We start from the raw sequence: 19083 nt of genomic DNA on the forward strand, positions 1-19083 counted from the left end.
TCATGACTAGCCCTGTTCTTTATAAATATTAAAGAGCAGTAACAAAAGGCAAACAAGATGGTGAGTAAAATGATTGACAGAGATCAAGACTTATGTCATCTAAATTTACAGGAATTCCATATACTACGTCTGAGGGGCAAGAATCAAAAGCACTGCTGCAGAGAATGCAAAAGGGTAACAACCGCTATATTTACTCACTCATTCATTTATTTATTCAACACACACTTAATGGGCACTGACTATGGGTCAAGCCCTAGGGATACAAAAGTGAACAAGTCACAGACAGAACCCCCTCCCCCGCACAGCCTGCATTCCAGTCAGGGAGAGAGACAATAAACAAACAAACATATGCTACAGTGTTAAGTAGTCATAAAAGTTATAAAGTGAAGCAGGGGAAAGAGATAGAAGGAGACAGGGGGCTACTTTCGATAGAATGGGTAGAGAAGGCCTTACTAAGGATGACATTTGAACAGATATCTGTATAAAGTAAGTGAGTGAGCCATGGGAAACTCTGGGGGAAGAGTGGTCTAGCTACAGGAAACAGCAAGTGCAAAGGCCCTGAGGCAGGCCAAAGCTTGGCTTTCTTAGGGAACAGTAGGAAGTAGAGGGAAGAGGACAAGAAATAGAGTCATATGACATGAGGTTGAAGAGAAAGACTAACCAGATCATGCTGAACTTGTGGGTAATACTTGGTAAGGACAAGAATTTTTAACTTAAATGTGATAGGAAGTGACTGAAGGTTGTAGGCTGATGGATGACCCTCTGTGAATTGCACTTTTATCTGACTGTTCTTGCTTCATCTCTGAAAAACTAGCCATGGGAGGCAAAAGCAGAACAGGGAGTCCAGTCAGCCAGCTACCAATATAATATAGAAAAGAAATGAGTGACTTGGATTGAATGGCTCTTGGTGGAACAGGTGAGAAGTGGTTACTGGGATACATTTTGATGCCACAGCTGACAGAATGTACTGCTGGATTGGTTATGGGTGTCAGGGGAAATGGGGGTCAAGAATAACACCTAGATCTGGGCATGAACGACTGGCTGGCTGCTGGGGACAGGTAAGGGAAGCAGAGAGAGGAGCATCTATCAGGGAAAAGAGTAATCAAAAGTTCTGTGTGAAATACTGAGTAAACTGTTGTAAATAAAAGTCTATGGTCCAGACGTCTGTCATCAGAAAATACAGGCAAAACACCAAGAACTCATCGGTCACATAGTTAATATTCAATAAGTGATGGTTTTATTTTGTTGGTGTTATTGTTGTTACTGCCAAGCTGACACCATCTTTTGCCTCCAAGATGTTACTCATGGAAAAGGTTTGATGAATGGGAACAGGCTGACTCAGATAGGACAGAATGTGTCCTAGTTCTAAACTAGAGAGACGATCTGGGCAAAGTTATTAAGTGTTCAAAAGCAATAGCTATCTAGAAAGGAAATGTTAGGAGAACAGCACTGGCAACCTCAGAACAATAGTCCTCAAATTCTAGCCTCACCTGGGAAGCTTTAAAAGATGAGATTCTAAAGATCCACTTCAGATCTATTGCCTCAGAATCTTCAAGGACTGAGTCCCAGGATATATAATTTAAAAGCATCCCCTGGGTAACTCCATGTTTAAAACCACCGCCCAAGGACATGATCTTCCAAGCCCTCTAAGACATAAAATGTTTGCCAACAATGGCTGTTAAGAGAGCAGGACAGAAAGAACATCATGGTCATCTTTTATCTAAAGGGGGCACATAAAGCCCATTTCTTAAATACATCAAAGCACACCTATGAAAAAGAGGCTTGCTTTTCAGAATGGTGGTTTGGAGGCCACAAGAGACAGGAATGCTGTTACACCTGAAAGAATATTTAAGACACCAGTTTCTTTTGGAACTGTAACTACAGCCACCCATGGAAGTCAATGTTATTTGAGTCATAGCTACTATGGCATTTCAGAATATTTCATAATAGGTAGTTAGTAACCTAAGGGCTAGACCAGGGTCTGTCTCCAGCAAACTGTGTGACTTGAGGAAACTTTCTTTACCTCTTTTGACCAGTTTTCTCATCTTTAAATTTAGGATCTATTGATATTAGTGATTTCTGAAGAGCCCTGAGATTCCACATTGTTTCTTGGGTGGAACTTGAGTAAAGAGGACACAACTTTGCATTTATCTGTTTTCTGAGTCTTAACAAACCTTCATTTGAAGGAAGGGTTCCCCTCCTTAATGTTTTCAAACATTATTCTAAATGATCTCAAAAATACCTTGTAGGGAAAAAGGAACTAATATGTGCTAAATCTTCATTGTAGATAAAATATTTTAGGCATCTGGTTATCTCTTTTGGTCCTCACTGCAATCCTGTAAGCTTCAGGGTTACAAATACACCCATTTCATAGATGAGAAAATTGAGGCTCAGAAGAGTTTTTTAAAAAACCCAAAACTTCTTTAGCCGAAACAGTTTGTAATCAGAAACACTCTATTTCCAACTCTAGCCTAAAATGCACCAGAGCACAAAGGCTTTACATTAAAAACAATGCTTCCTTCTAGAAGTCTGTGAATCTGTCTTTGATTTAAAAGAATATAATCTAAATGTATAGCATCTTGGCTATAAATGATTATTGGCAATTTCCCAAATATGCTCAGTATGAAATTCACCCAGAAATATTAACTTCGTATGTGAAAACTATGACCTAGCCAGTTCCACAGAAATGTTCAATGGCTACCTCAAACTCATGAAGTTTCAAACATATTCATTACCTCCCACCCAAATCTGTTCCTTTTTCTCTTTTTGGATAAACCACCAGCCATATAGTCCACGTTGACCCCTACTTCTCCCTAAGCCACCCTCTGCTGGCTCTGATGAATGTGCTTCCTAAAATATTTCTCACATGTATTCCTTCCCTTCTGTCCTTATATCCCTGCTTTAATGACCTCTCATCTGAGCTGCTGCGACAGCTTACACTTAGTCTAGCGGCATCCCCTTGTGTCCTTCAAGTCCTTTTCCCCTTTGTATTACCCTCCCTTATAATTTAACCTAAAAATTTCAAAGTCTTTGTGTATGTGCCTCCCCAACTATGAGATCTTTTGGGAATCATATTCTATTCATTTTCCTGTCTTTACTGCCTAATCATGTCTCACACATGGTAGCTTCTCACAATAGTGTGTGTTGAATCAAAAAAAAAAGAGGTATGTCAAAATTGAAGGCATTTTTGCTGGAGTAATTGGACATTCATAGGCAAAAATATGAGCCTCAACCTAAATTTCTCCTGTTATACAAAATTAACTCAAAACACATCATGGAATAAGATGTGCAATGTAAAATTATAAAACCTTTAGGAAAAAACAAAGGAAATAATCTTTAGGACCTAAGGCTACACAAAACCTCAACACCAAAAGCACAATCCATAAAAAGAACTCCAATAAATTGGACCTCATAAAAATTAAAACTGTTTGCTCTGTGAAAGACCCAGTTAAGAAGATGAAAAGGCAATCTTCAGACTGAAAGAAAATATTTCCAAACTACACATCAAACATATAGAACAGGTTAAAAACTCTCAAAACTTAATGGTAAAAAAATGATACAATTAGAAAATGGGCAAGAGACATGAAAAGATATTTCACCAAAGAGGATATATAGACGGCAAATAAGCACATGAAAAGATGTTCAACATCATTAGTCATCAAGGAAATGCAAATTAAAACCACTATGAGATATCACTACATGCTTCTCAAAATGGCTAAAATAAAGTGATAACACCAAATGCTGGTAAGGATACAGAGAAACTAGATCTGAGATGTTGGAGGGGATGGAAAATGACACATCCACTTTGGAAACAGTTTGGCAGTTTCTTACAAAACTAAACATCCAGAAATTGCACTCTTGGGCATTTATCTAAGAGAAATGGAAACTTATATTTACACACAAACTTATACATGAATGATCATAGCATATGTATTTGTAACAGCCCCAAATTGGAAACAACCCAGGTGTCCTTCAGCAGGTGAATGGCTAAAGAAACTGCGGTACATCTATACTATGGAATACTACTCAGCAATAAAAAAGAATAAATTATGGATGCAGGCAACAACTTGATTAGATCTTAAGGCAATTACACGAAGTTAAAAAAAAAAACCTCAAAAGTTTACATATAGTACATTTCCATTCATATTACATTCTTAAAAGGACACACTTATGGAGATAGAGAACAGATTAGGGGTTACCAAGGGGTGTAGATGGATGGAAGGTGGGGGAGAGAAATGGGTGTGGCTATTAAAGGGTGGCACTAGGAATCCTTGTGCTGATGAAACTGTTCTCTCTTTCAACAACAGTGGTGTTTACACAAATCTACACACGTAATAAAACTGCACATACCTAAGCAGCCACACACACACACACACACACACACACACACATACACACAGGAGTATATGTAAAATTTGGGAAATCTGAAGAAGATTGGTGGATCATACCAATGTCACTTTCCTGGTCCTGATATTGCACTTCAGTTTTGCAAGGTGTTGCTACCGGGGAAACTGACTGAAATGTACATGGGACCTCTGTATTTCTTTCAACTGCATGTGAATCTATACCTCAAATTTAAAGAAAAAAAATTTTTAAATGATGGCATTTAAGAAGCTTAGGACAACTTCCAAAGGAAAAATGTCTACCTTTTATATAGCAATAGCAGCTGCTCTGGTTAGTCACATCTAGCAATCATGGAGATGGCTAAATCCTATTCTATCAGTTAAAATTTCAGATACAGTAGTAGAGAGAGATTGCCTGAAAAGCTCAAATGTCTTGATCTTTATTCATTGCCTGTGTGATAAACATAGTGTATGGCCTTGGGAAGTTCACTTCAGCTCCCCTCTTAGAGGAGAGGGTAGGGCTAGATGACTTCAACATTCTATAAGCACATGCTGGTCCTACGCCAGAGGTAGAGGATAAGAGTTGAGAGAGGAAGGAGACGGAGAAGGAGGAGGAGAAGGAGGAGGAGAACGGGGAGGGGGAGGGGAGGAGGAGGAGGAGAAGGAGAAGAAGAAGAAGAAGAAGAAGAAAGGGAAGGGGAACGAGAAGAAGAAGAAGAAAAGGAAGAAGAGGAAGAAGAAGGAGAAGGAGAAGGAGAAGAAGAGGAAGGAGAAGGAGAAAAGAAGGAGGAGGAGGAGGGGGAGGGGGAGGAGTGGGGAGGTAAAAAGCGTTTCACTGGGACTTGGAAGAAAAAGGTGAGGTCTTTCCCTTTGGTAAGGTTACTAAGCTGGTTTTAGAAAAGCATTTGTTGATGATAAGAAACTGTAATGTCTGGAAACAGGATACAAAATATAAGTACTTGGGAACACTTTCTTAGGAAAACTGGAAACATAACTGCAATATTTTAGTAAAACGCAAGCAATAGAGAACAAAAGGTGACATGTTTAGTCCACTGTGGTAAACAGGACAACATACAATATAATTAGAGACAAAACTTATTTCACAAATACAACTAAAACACTTTAAAAAATGGTTTTGTTGCACACATGCTGTTATGTTATATGTGTGCAAGTATTTTAAAAATAACTCTTTGAGGAATTAATGCCATTTTGCATCATAGTTTTTTGCCCCGCAAGGAAAGGTCTGTGTAGGAGGTTGAAGCTGGAAGAGCACAAGAACCCAGATTTCCTCAACAGTTAGAAACCATAGGGATTAGCCAACCAGGAGTCCAAACACAGACTTGAGGGAGTATTTGTGGACTTTGCCATCTAACAAAACGAACCAAGCCAGTGAATCTGCCGGCAACCTAAGTGGAAGAATCCCATTTGGAATGGCTTAGAATGAGCTGATCTCAGCGCAGAGGCAGGTAGAGTAGGTGGAGCCAGTTGTTTGGAGGTAATTTCAGAGAGAAGTTAAAAAGGCATCAAGCAAGGGGAAAGGAGTCTGCTCTAGTAGTAGAATTGTTAAACAAACACCCAAAAGCTCACAAGTATATATTCCAGGATAATCAACCCATGGACACCACTGCCACCCTCCCAACCCCCACACTCCATGATATCAAGGCACAACACAGGGTGGACTTCGGGGGCTACTAAAACACCTCTCTGGCCACACTCCAGCACCCTATTTCTTCTTTAAGCGTGCCTGTGATATTATGTTTACATTGTTTACATTTAAATAAAATCAGTGTAATTTATCGCAGTGGTTCAAGGTTTTACTGCACATCAGAATTCTCTGAAGCACATCTGAAAATACCACCCCCAGAGTTTCTGATTTAGTAGATCTGGGATGGGGGCCGAATTCGCATTCCAACAAATTCCCACATGATGCTAATGCTACTGACCCAGGGACCACGCTTTGGAGAACCATCAGTATGACACGTAAGACCCGTGGCAAATTACACACGCCTATACCTCCTGGGCCCCAAACTCCTCTCTGACTTGATGTGGAATTAGGACAAAGATACATGATCACAGATCTCCTTAAAAATGGAAATTGATCCTTCTCCCTAATAAAATCCTGTGAGGGCTGAGAGCAGACTTTAAAGTCCTTAAACATCCACTGAGGAAGGAACTCTGACCAACTGGAATCTCTATACATAATCTGAGGCCGATTTTATTTTTTTGTTCCATCCCCCCTGTTCACTAGAGGCAGGAGAATATTTCCTGTCAGGAGACATAACTCAAAGACTGTGGTGTGGGCAAAAACTCATGATTGAGCACCCAGGTAGGACTCAAGTTCCGTCGTGGTCATTTACTAGCTGCGTGATTTTTGACAAATCACAATTCTGAGCGTAAAGAAGTAAGGAACCACTAATTCACAGGCTTGTTGTGAGGAAGAAATGAGACACCATGGGGGAAAACTGCCTTGCAGGCTATATTTCACTGCACACACATGAATTTAAAAATATTATTCTCCTGAGACTTCCCTGGTGATCCAGTGGTAAAGAATCCACCTTCCAATGCAGGGGATGTGGGTTCAATCCCTGGTCAGGGAACTAAGATCCCATATGCCATATGGCAACTAAGCCCACGCACCACAACTACTGAGCCTGAGCACCTCGACGAGAGAGTCTCTGTGCCACAAACTACAGAGCCCATGCGCTCTGGAGTCTGCAGGCCACAACTAGAGAGAAGCCCGTGCACTGCAACAAAAGATCCCGCATGCTGCAACTAAGACCCAAAGCAGCCAAAAAAAAAAAAAAAAGGGGGGGGGGGGGAGAAAATAAATAAAATAAAAAATATTTTAAAAAGTACATAGGAATTTTACAAAAACATAAAAATAAAAATATTATGCTCCTTCCACTTTACTATTTCCTTTCCCGAAAAAGATGTAAGCGCAACACACGAAATCCTGCAGGGGAGCCCAGGACCTGATGTCTGCTCCCTTTCTACTGCTACCTGGTCTTCTCTTTTACTGCACGTGAGTGTAGAGTCTAGGGAGGTTTGTTTAGATCTTCACTGCAGGGGTCTGAGGTGGGTTGCAGGCAGTAGTTAATGGGGACACCACTTGTTGATGCTGTTGTTGATTTCTAATCCAAGGAAGCTCCTGAGACATTGTCACATAACTCCTGATAGCCTTCCTACTTCTTAGAACTTCTATGTATTTTCCCAATTTTCTCATGTTTCACACAAGAAAGCAATTTTACCTTCCTTTATGTCATGTTGTTTCACCAACTGTTTCTCCTCTGAATTGCATCTCCCAAGTAGAATGTAAGCTCCCTGAGGACAAGGGCGTGGTGCTTCTCCACCTGCTCTGAGTGGTCCAGCCTTCCCACAGACACTGGGAATGGACACTATCTTCCTCCAGGCCCACCCCGAGTTACCTAAGCAGCAGAAACGTCATGTCACGATAGGATGATGGCTTCTCTCATGAGAACTTAAGGCAAATCATTCAGTTGACAGCTCAGCACCCTGCAGAGCCTGCGTAACATTTCAGGTATCACTGAATAAAATGATGTTAGCAGTAAAATATTATTTTTGTATCTGAGGTCGGCTATCTGCTCCTGTTAGTCTATCACTAGGTAAACACTGACACATGTTTTGACCACTTAAAGGTTTTAATTTTACAACAATGTCAATTTTACTGTTAGCATATATTTGCGGTTAAGCTTTGTATTTATCTTCTGGGTTTGCATCCATCTGGACAAGTGATTTCTGGGGTCATGGACATGGTGATTAGTATAATAGATCGAGCTCACGATAATATACACCCTATCAGTTTTAAGAGACATGAGGTAAAGACTTCTGGAAAATAAATTGAGCTGCAAAAGCTATGTCTGTGTAAATGCACGATAATCCAAAACTCTGTGGCTGTTACTTTTATCACCAATCTTAAGCAACTTCCAGAATTTTCTGTAAATTGTTAGGCCCATCAAGTGACCCTCATTCACCATGGTCATCCGGATTATAGCAGTGACCACATCTTACGGGAAAAATATCATTCTTCTATGCCGGCTCACTAGTTTATATCCCATAACTCAGCGGTTACTTCTCATCATAGTAGAGAGTGTCTAATTTTTCCACCAAATAAGCAAAAATGGATAAACCATAACCTACAAGGTGCAAAACATGTTTAAGCGTTGTTCCTAGTCATCTCTCATATCGGAAAGAGGTGTTTAAGCTAAAAAGAGATAAAAATAAAAGAGTTGTTTTGTTCTTGAAAGATGTCTGTTCAAGGATATATGATGTTTTCCAGACCCAGAGCCACAAGGTTTTTCACTCTTAGCAGGCTATGTACTTCTCACAAGTCCTTTTCAGTGAATGGTGACACCACCACCACTGTGAAACTAGGGTTGCACTCTGACTTCAAATGGTCTCAAAGTGTTAGCCCCAAGACCGCGCACTGCAGCTATGCAAACTGTCTGTTGGATTCACCAGTGGAAGAGGAACAGTCCTATATGCTGAGGCGTTTTCCAGGTCTGCTGCTAGCAGCCATATGCTTCATAAATGAGAGGGTCATTGCTTTCCCTGCCTGTGAGAGCAAGGGTTACATTTCAATAGTAGTTAAGAATCTGACAGATAGTTCGTAGATCAACTGGGGAAAACAGAAAGTCAGAAATACGATTTACGGGTGTGTATCTGCCACTCTGAGATGAATCTATACGTTTAGAAATAACCCCATTTCTCACCTGGTGAGATGCTGAAGCATAAGTTAAAAACACGAAGTGTAACTTTTTTCAGAAATGACTGAGGAAGCTGTAATACTACAGGCATCTAATATTTCTGGGCCATCCCTCAGCTCCATTGCCCAAATCCTACAGCAAAGTCTGCCAAACACACAGCCTGGACTGCTGGTATTTGGGGACATAAAGGCTCAAGGGTGGTGGACAGCAGGGGGACCTCGTGGGCAAGGAAACAGAACTCAGAGTGGTGCTCAGGCAGTCAACAGATGCAGAAACTCCTAACAGAGGCACAGCAAAACTGTGTGAAAACCTCTCCCCCAAACAGGAAATATGCTTGAGTTGGTGCTAATGAAAACTCAAGCCACTTTTCCTCATATTTTCTGAGACAGCGTTACTTCAGGATTTGGGAACATCCATGAAGCTGCCATGTGCAAACTTGCCTATCATGTTCAAATATGTCTTATTACTTTTTATTAATGTGTATGATTAGCTATTTGTATATGGCTGTGATACATCCTCAGAAAAAGAAAACTTGAGAACAGAACCTGATCGAGTGAATCTTTCATTTAATTACAACTACAGAGAGATCAGTTCAACAAACCACAAGGTCTGACCGAGGCATCACTTTCTTCGCCCACCCAGTAACTGCTTATCCTCACCGCTCATGACTCAAAAGCATCCTATCCATACAAACTGTGGTTTGCACATTCCTTTCTTCTCCACCATCTAGAAGGTATTCTGCCCCCACTAGATGACTTACTTAGACAGCAAGGCCCAAGCAACTCTAAAGTTATCTGGTAGCTTCTTTCTTTGTTCACTAATAACTTAGTTATAACAGCCTGGGAATTTCAGCTCTACCCCTTCAACCAGTTACATAGCCTTTCTTTCCCTACCTTTCTCTCATCTAGAAAACAAAACTAATAATATACCATCACAAAGGGTTGTTGAGAGGGATGAAGTGAAATCATACATGTGAAATGTTTAGGAGAGTTCCTGACACCTTGCAATTCTTCAGTGTTTTCACTCCTTTTATTCAACTCATTTCCCTTAGTCTTCTGACTCCAGATTCCAGGAGCCAACTTCTGATGACAATTTTTCTTTCCATGGAGATTCCTGCCTATAGGGCAAGAATGCCCTGGTCCTACTGATCTTGGTGACATTGATGATTCTAAAAATGGCATCCTTATTTATAGCTCAGTGCCTATAAGCTTGCTTGATGTGACAATGCCCTTGAGAAAAAGATCTGGTTTCTGAATTTACAAATGAGGATCAACCTCTGGACTTGGATGAAATCACTGACGTAGTGCTTCTGTGTCAACAACATCTGTCTTTCCTTCCAACTTCTACAGCTCATTTTCTGGTTGTTAACATCGGCTGCATGGTAGAATCACACCAGGCTGTATAAATTACAACCTGGGGATGGGATCCACGCATTCTGATTTTTAGAAAGCTACCCTGGGTTAGGCTTCCCTGGTGGCGCAGTGGTTAAGAAGCCACCTGCCAACGCAGGGGACATGGGTTTGAGCCCTGGGCTGGGAAGATCCCACATGCTGCAGAGCAACTAAGCCCGTGTGCCACAACTACGAAGCCTGTGCTCTAGAGCCTGCGAACCACAACTATTGAGCCCATGCACCGCAACTACTGACGCCCGCGCGCCTAGAGCCCATGCTCTGCAACAAGAGAAGCCACTGCAATGAGAAGTCAGCGCAACGAAGAGTAGCCCCCTCTCATCACAACTAGAGAAAGCCCGTACGCAGCAACGAAGACCCAACACAGCCAATAAATAAATTAATTAATTATAAAAATTTTTTAAAAAGCTACCCGGGCTTGTAAGCACAGATCTGGACTAACCCCCACAATTAGTGTTAGCTTTAAAATCCTAAAGTCAGAAAGTGAGATTCTGTTTCAGTGAGTGTAGGATGTGGTTTAGGTACCTGTAGTTTTAATAAACACCCCAGACGATTCTGATGCAGGTGGTCTTTGAAACATGTTTTGAGACTGATGAAAAAAAAATGAACGGCCAATTTCATAGCCCCATTGAGCCAGAGGCGCACATAGAAGGTATGGTGAGTATGAATTGTGGCAAAGGTGAGTTCTCCCACAGAATATCATAAAATACCAAATCCACGTGAATAATGTGGAATGACTGACAGACCAGGGAGGAAGGAAAACTAAAAACTATGGTCTTGCCATGGGCTTGGTGAGAGCTCGGAGAAGCAGAAGCCAGGGACTCATGTTTCTAGTTTCATAACTGATGAGTCTCCCTGCTGACCTTTCAGCTCAGCTAGATGGGGGCTGGGGTATGGAGTGGGGGAACAGAAGAGAAGAACAAAACAAAACAAACAAACAAACAAAATGATGGAGAGAATAAACTGGTGGGAGAAAACAAAGATAACTGGCATAGAAGAGCATCTGTGCACAAGCGGGCAGAAGGATGAAGCCTAAGAAAGAAATGAAGCACTGATATCTGTCACCTTCTCCCCCCTTAATCACCAACTCAACCCTAAAATTAAAATAAAAAAATATTCCACATGCTCAACCATGTGAAATCAAAAGGCTATTTTTTTCCCCTTAGATGATGGTGGCTGAGTGAAGTTGGATTATTTTCCCTTTGTAACCACTCCAGAGCAGATCGGTTGTTTTTCTTCTCTGTCAATACAAGGATTCAAACTGCAGAACTATGAAGCAACTCTCAATCTCACATTTAAATATTAGAGGTATTTAGAAAATGAGAGTATTTAATTTATAGTTGATATGTCATATGCTCCTGGAAAATAAAGCATAAGAGGAAAAAGAATTCTTAAGCCAATAAAGGGAAAAGAAAAAAAGAAATGAAAAAAATGCACAAGCTACAGACTACACTTACATTGAGGAAAACAAAAAAGAACAGTTGGATGCTTTGAAATGTTTTCCTATTTTGAAAATCTGATTCATAGTTTGATCAAATATTCAACATCAACTTGACTCATATATCACTTTCTAAAAGTTGTTTAGCAGCATTAACAGAAATATTTTCTATGCATTCTCATGGTAAACATTACTTTGGCAGCATTTAGGTTAAAAAGAAAAGGCAGAATTTATCTGCACATGGAAAAAAAAAATCACCTGACACATTCTGTGTGTATAAATAGAAACTAACACTGTAGGGAAAATCTGGACTACTGCTGCAGAAGACACTTTCCTGAATCCCTCTCTTCTTGCCCCCATTTATTGTGGAGGAACTATTTGTCTTCATATTTAAGCCTTACCTAAGCATTCTGGTGATGATTTAACAACCACATTTAAAAATGCCAACCAAGTGATTCCTCTAAGAAAGAAGACATCTGACTAGTACCGCCAGGGCTAGGGGCCTTTATTTATAAAGGATGACTGTGTGAGAGAAAACATCTGCTCCATCATTTCAAAATGTGTTTTCAAAGGGGTGGTTCCTCCAACCTGCCCAAATGGTGTTATTTAACAAACACTGTATAATGAAGGTTTGGAAAAGTCTTCTCCCCAAAACATTGTCAAGGCACAACCGTTTAAACACCCAAGCAGAATGAGTAAATGAGAAATATAATCATATTGAAGGCACAAAGGGAACAGAAGGGATGAAAACATAATACAACTGGTAGTGGGGAATATTGAAAGGATAACATAATAATATTTTTCCAGACCCAGAATGTGTCATTTTAAATCAAAAGCAGATAAACTGTTTATGAGCCATGTCCCTGATTCACTCAAGAGCAAGGCACCTTTAAAAAAGTGTGGAGTAAAAGGTATATGGAACTGAAATTTATGATTTATTGAAACTAAAAAATTCCGTTTAAAAATTACATATAGTAAAATATGATGATTGATCAAAAATCTAAAATATTAGTCACCCAAAGTGATGGATTCTAAGTAAACTCAAATCTGTTATGTTCTCTAAGTTTAGTGAATTGCTAATTAAAAGAGTAAAATAATATACAAATATCCTTAAAACTGAACTCTGTGTAGGACTAGAAGCCACAGACTACCTCTCCAATCTGCAACTATCTGTATTTTATTACCACCATAAAACATTTTTTTTCTTCTTTTAACCATTTATTTCTCAACTGATTTTGTCTTGCTCCATCCTGGGGTTTGTAACTGCACCCCAATTATAAACTCTTCATTCAGGAATGTTTCTTCTTTTTCCTCAGGACAGCCTTTGAGCCTAGATTCCCTTTCATCTCACAGGACCCCAGAGAAAAATGCCAGCATGCAATAGCCCGCAAATCTGCCATGGTGGAGCTGAGGTGGCCATGACAGTGATGAGTCTGGACATCTGCATATGCATCTGTCTCTAACGATACTGTGTGACAAGATCTCCCAAAATGAATCTCTAAGTGATGCAGAGACGCCCCCACCCTCGCCTCTGAATATCCTCCTGCCTGGTGTCAGCCTTAGAAAACAACATGAAAACAGCTAGAAAAACCTATTAATGTACGACTTGGCAGCTACAAGGAACAAAGGCAGAGAAGTGTAGGCGTGGCTGCATTTTTTGGTTACCGCCACAGAATGAGACATGGAGCAGTTATGACTAGGTTAAGGAGACAAAACAGTTCTGCAGATCATTAAGACATCTTTGACTAAAGAGATCATTTGGGGTTATAAATGTTTAATTTCTTTACTATATTTCCTTGAAAAAGATTCAGAATTAAAATAGGCTGAATGTTAAATATGATAAATAGATTTTCTAAAAACCTAAATTGATGAGTCACAAAAAGGATAAATTCAGTGTATCCTGCCATGGTTGGAGGAGCTGCTCTAGTACTAGCCTTCCAGCTGTACAGACATCAGAAGCACCTGGAGGGTTTGCTACAACTGACTGCTGGGCTCTATCCGCAGAGTGTCTTGAAATCTGCATTCATAAAGAGTTCCAGTGCTGTGCCGATGCTGCCTGAGGATCACTCTTTGAAAACCACTGCTCTACTACTGGGAGAACTTCGGGGTTAAGTACAACGTCATTAACTTGATTTGTCTTTGGGGAGAATCTTCCTAGACTGTTGTTCTTTGCGATCGCCTCCCTGTCAACTGTTATTCCTCAGAATATTGGTTTCAAGCAGAAAATCCTTAGCCCCATCTCTTGTACTTAATCTCCTGAGTAGTGATCAAACAACTTGACAAAATAAATACACTTATTTTTAACGTATAATTTTACATCAAAAGAAATTAACATGAATGCTTGCTGGTAGGTGCTCCTTAAAGTTTAAACATGGATTTTGTGTTCACTAATTTCTTCCTAGCTTAGCCACATTTTCCCATACGCTTTCTGGTTGAAAAATGCATTTCAGATGGATGATGTTTCTGGGAATGAAGAACATTTAGTGAGAATTCAGGAAGGGCTGGGATGGTGTAGTTCCAGAATCCTGCCAGAAAAGACAGTCTATGAGAACGGAGGAAGTTTCCAACCTTGCTACAACCTGCAGTCACGGTTTCCCAAGAGAGAAGAAAGCCTTGGTTTGGAGGAGTAAGAGTACCTCCATGTGATCCCTGAACCTTACACTGATGGAATGTTCTGTAATCCTATTTGCATCCTTGTCCAAGTACTCCCTCATCCCACTGATCTGTAAAGTGCTTATTATTCAGAAACAGATCAGTAGTAATCCCCTGAGATTCATCCTCTGAGAATTAATGTTGAGTGATATTTCTAAGTTTACATTTGCATAAAAAATGTGGAGTGGACATCTGTGAAGATGGAGCAGAAGTACTTTTCCCTCTTCCTTTCACTACATACAACTCAAAACCCTGAACATTGCACATAAAATAAACATACAAAGACTCTGAAAGTTAGAGAGAAGGCAAACCAAGCTAGAAGGCCTCAGGGCCCAAGGAATGACAGGGTGGTGAGTTCCCAGGATTTTTGTATTGCTTCATATATACCAGACATGGATATAAAGAAACCAGAAATCCAGAAATGCCAAAATGGACAGATAAAAAAATGGTAGGCCACCAAAAGCATGTTCTTTTAGCCAAAGGGCCAGGAAAGAAGTAGCATAGCAAAACAAAAAAAAATTTAGACATTAACTTCTCTACTCCAGCCATGTGAGACAGAAAAACTGTGGCCCCACCACAGCCATGCCAACAGAGACTGAGTGAAGATCCTAGACTTGTTTTACCCTCACCAGGCTGTAACAAGGCACCCCAATTCCCCTCACCACCACTCCCCCCATCAAGGTGATATCACGAAAAGCAAAGTAGGGAGCTGGGACTTCATTCTTACCAGGCGATGAGACTCCCACCATCTGCCTCCACTAGGTTGTCAATGGAGACCATATGGGGAGCCTGAACTTCCACCCCTACCTGGCAGTACCAAGTCTCCCCTCCTTCTCGCCATTGGGTGGTATCATGGGAGGCCTAATGCAGAGTAAGGACTATCATCATGGCCCAGCAGTAATCAGAGCACTTCCCTGTCCTCATGTTCTCAGGTGAGGACACATGGCAAACAGAAAGGGAGGTATCAGTGAAGACCTAGTGAGGAACCTGAATTCTTACCCTACCCCACAGTAATAAGGAGCCCCCTCAGGTGACAACGGAGACTGGGTAAGAAGCCTGCACTTCTACCCCCACTGGCAGTGATGAGGTGACACCATTTCCATTTCACCCACTGGGGTGTTAGTGGAAGCTAGCTAAGGCAGAAGGTTAAAGTAAGATACAGAGTCTCTTAACATAATAAGAAAATGGCCAGGTTTCAGCTGAAAACCATTCATTGTACCAAGAACCAACGAAATCATAAACTAAATGAAAAAGCAATGACAGATGCCCTTAATGAGATGAAAGAAATGTTAGAATTATCTGACAAAGTTTTTAAAACAGCTATAATAAAAATACCTCAGTGAGAAATTATGGACATGCTTGAAACAAATGAAAGAGTAGAAAATGTCAGCTAAGAAACAGAACATATAAGAAAGAACTAAATGGAAATTCTAGAACTAAAAAAAAACCAATAACCAAGTAAAAAATTTAGTGGGTGGACTCAATAACAGAATGGAAGTGACAGAGGAAAGAATCTGATAGATATGATAAGATAGAACAATTGGAATTACCCAGTCTGAATAAAAGAGAAAACAGACCAAAACCACCACCACCACCACCAAAGCCTCAGAAACCTGCGTATGGTAGGTTCCCAGAGATATTCAGCCTGGTCCTAATCCCTGCAAGCTGTCAGTGTGACCTTATATAGCAAAAGGGTTTTTGTAGATGTGATAAAATTAAAAATCTTGAGATAGAGAGAATATCATGGACTATCCAGGTGGGACCGGAATGTAATCACAGTGTCCACAAAAGAGGGAGGCAAAAGGAGATCTGACTACAGAAAAGGAAGTAGGACATGTGATTACAGGAGCAAGTGATTGGAGTGATGTGAAGAAAGGACTGTGAGTCAAAGAATATTAGTGGCCCCTAGAAGCTAGAAAAGCAAAGAAATGTATTGTCTGCAGGAGCCATCAGAAAGAACTAGCCCTCCCAACATCTTGACTTTAGCCCAGTGAAACTGATTTCAGACTTCAGGTTTCCATAACTGTAAGAGAATAAATGTGTATTGTAAAACACCACACTTGTGGAAATTTGTTACAGCAGCCATAGGAAACTAATACACTGTGGTACTATAACAAAAGATTTAATGTTCATGTCTTGAAAACCTAGCAGGAGAGGAGAAAATGAACAGGGATCAAAAAGTACTCAAAGAAATAATGGATGAATATTTTTCAAATTTTGACAAAACACATGAATCTATAGATTCATGAACCTGGATGTCAAACAGAAACCCAAAGAAATACATGCCAAGACACTGCATAGTCAAATTTATGAAAGCTGAAAACAAACAAAAATCTTGAAAAAAGTAAGACAGAAGTGACCATTTACCTATAGGAGAAAGCCAATTAGAACGATAGAAGATTTCTCATCAGAAAACATGGAGGCCATAAGGAAGTGGAACAACATTTTGAAGTGCTGAAAGAAAAGAACTGTCAACCCACAATCCTATATCCAGTTAAAATATCCTTCAGGAATAAATTGGAAATCAAAACATTCTTACATGAAGGAAAACAAAGATACACTGCCATGAGGATCTGTCTGCTCTAAAAGAATGGCTAGAGGAAGTTCTTGAAACAAAAAGGAAGCAACAGAAGAAAGAATGTTGGAATATCAAGAAAGAAGAAAGAACATGGTAAGAGAAAAATATTGGTAAATACAATGAAATTTTCTTGCTCCACTTGAGCTTCTGACTTATATTTGACAGTTGAAACAAAAATTATAATACCTTGTGATGCATTTAGAGGAATTATTTAAGACAATTATACTATAAATGGAAGAGGATAAAGTTACCTAAAAAAAGGTAAGATTTCTATGCTTCACAGTAATTGATAAAATGGCAAGGGTAGGCAGTGATAAATTATATGTATATGACATACATAATGTAATACTCAGAGAAACCACTAAAAAATCTATATGAATAAACACACTTAAAAACACTATACATAAATAAAAATGGAATTCTATGTATGCTCAAGTAACTGACAGGAAGGCAGGAAATAAAACCCCAGAGAGACACAAAAACAGGAAAAAAACCCAAAAAATAAAATGCAGATGCACATAGCCTTAATATATGAATATTTACAGTAAATGTAAATGATGTAAATATACAAATGAAAAGACAGAGATTCACAAAGTCGATTAAAATATGTAACCTACCTGTATATTATAAACAAGGAATTCAGATCTAAAATAACAATATAGGAAGGTTGAAAATAAAAGGACAGTAAAAGAAATATCATGCAAACATCAATCAAAGGAAAAAAGGAAAGTCCATTTTAATATCAGATACAGTAGACTTTGAGCAAATAAAATTACCAGATATAAAGAGGAATATTATGTAACGAGAAAATAATCAATACACCAAGAACACATAGCAATTCTAAATATTTCTATGTACCAAACAACAAAGCTGCAAAATATGTAAAGTCAAACTGACAGAAGTGAAAAGAGAAATAGATAAATCCACAATAATTGGAAACATCACAAATTATTTCAACAATCAATAAGCCAACTAGAAAGACAATTAAAGACACAGAATTCACTAGCACCATCAATCAACAGGATCTAATGAGCATTTATAAAACACTCCACCCCCAAACAGTGAAATACACAATCTTTTCAAGTGTCCATGGAACATATACCAAGATAGACAACATTTTGGGTTATAACATAAACCTCAACAAGTTAAAAAAGAGACAACACTGAAACCATACAGAGTGTGTTCTCTGACCAAAATAGAGAATAACACAGAAAATATGGTCCTCTGACCAAAAACAGAGAAAGATGACAGAAAAATCTCCAAACGTTTGGAAACTAAATGCCACCCTTCTAAATAACCCCAAGGATCAAAGAGGAAATCTCAGAAGCAAGCTTTAAAAATAGTACTTGAACTGAATTAAAATGAAAACAAAAGACATCAAAATGGATGGGACACAGCAATGGTAGAGCTTCAGGGAAATTTACAGCACTAAAAACATGGATTGGATATATTCTAATTTTTTCAGATGTTTGTCAATGTAAAATACTCATGCAGTATGATTTATATGTTTATCTGTATTACTTTTTACAATTATATGAGATAGCACATACGACACTTTTGTTCATGTTGGTGCAGGTGACAAAAAAAGATACACACATAGCTGTTCAGTTTTCTGTATCGTGTTAACAGTATCAGATCTGTTCAGAAAACATAGCTGTACTGCAGGCCCTGGCACTCTTCTTGGCTTGTGCTTGCTGTCAAAAAGCCTATCTCCTGGGACTTCCCTGGTGGTGCAGTGGTTAAGAATCCGCCTCCCAATGCAGGGGACATGGGTTCAAGCCCTGGTCCCGGAAGATCCCACATGCTGTGGAGCAACTAAGCCCGTGAGCCACAACTACTGAGCCCATGTGCCACAACTACTGAAGCCTGCATGCCTAGAGCCCGTGCTCCACAACAAGAGAAGCCATGGCACTGAGAAGCCCTTGCGCCACAACAAAGA

Source organism: Hippopotamus amphibius, chromosome 11 (assembly GCF_030028045.1).
Source record: "Hippopotamus amphibius kiboko isolate mHipAmp2 chromosome 11, mHipAmp2.hap2, whole genome shotgun sequence".
In the NCBI taxonomy this organism is placed as follows: domain Eukaryota; kingdom Metazoa; phylum Chordata; class Mammalia; order Artiodactyla; family Hippopotamidae; genus Hippopotamus; species Hippopotamus amphibius.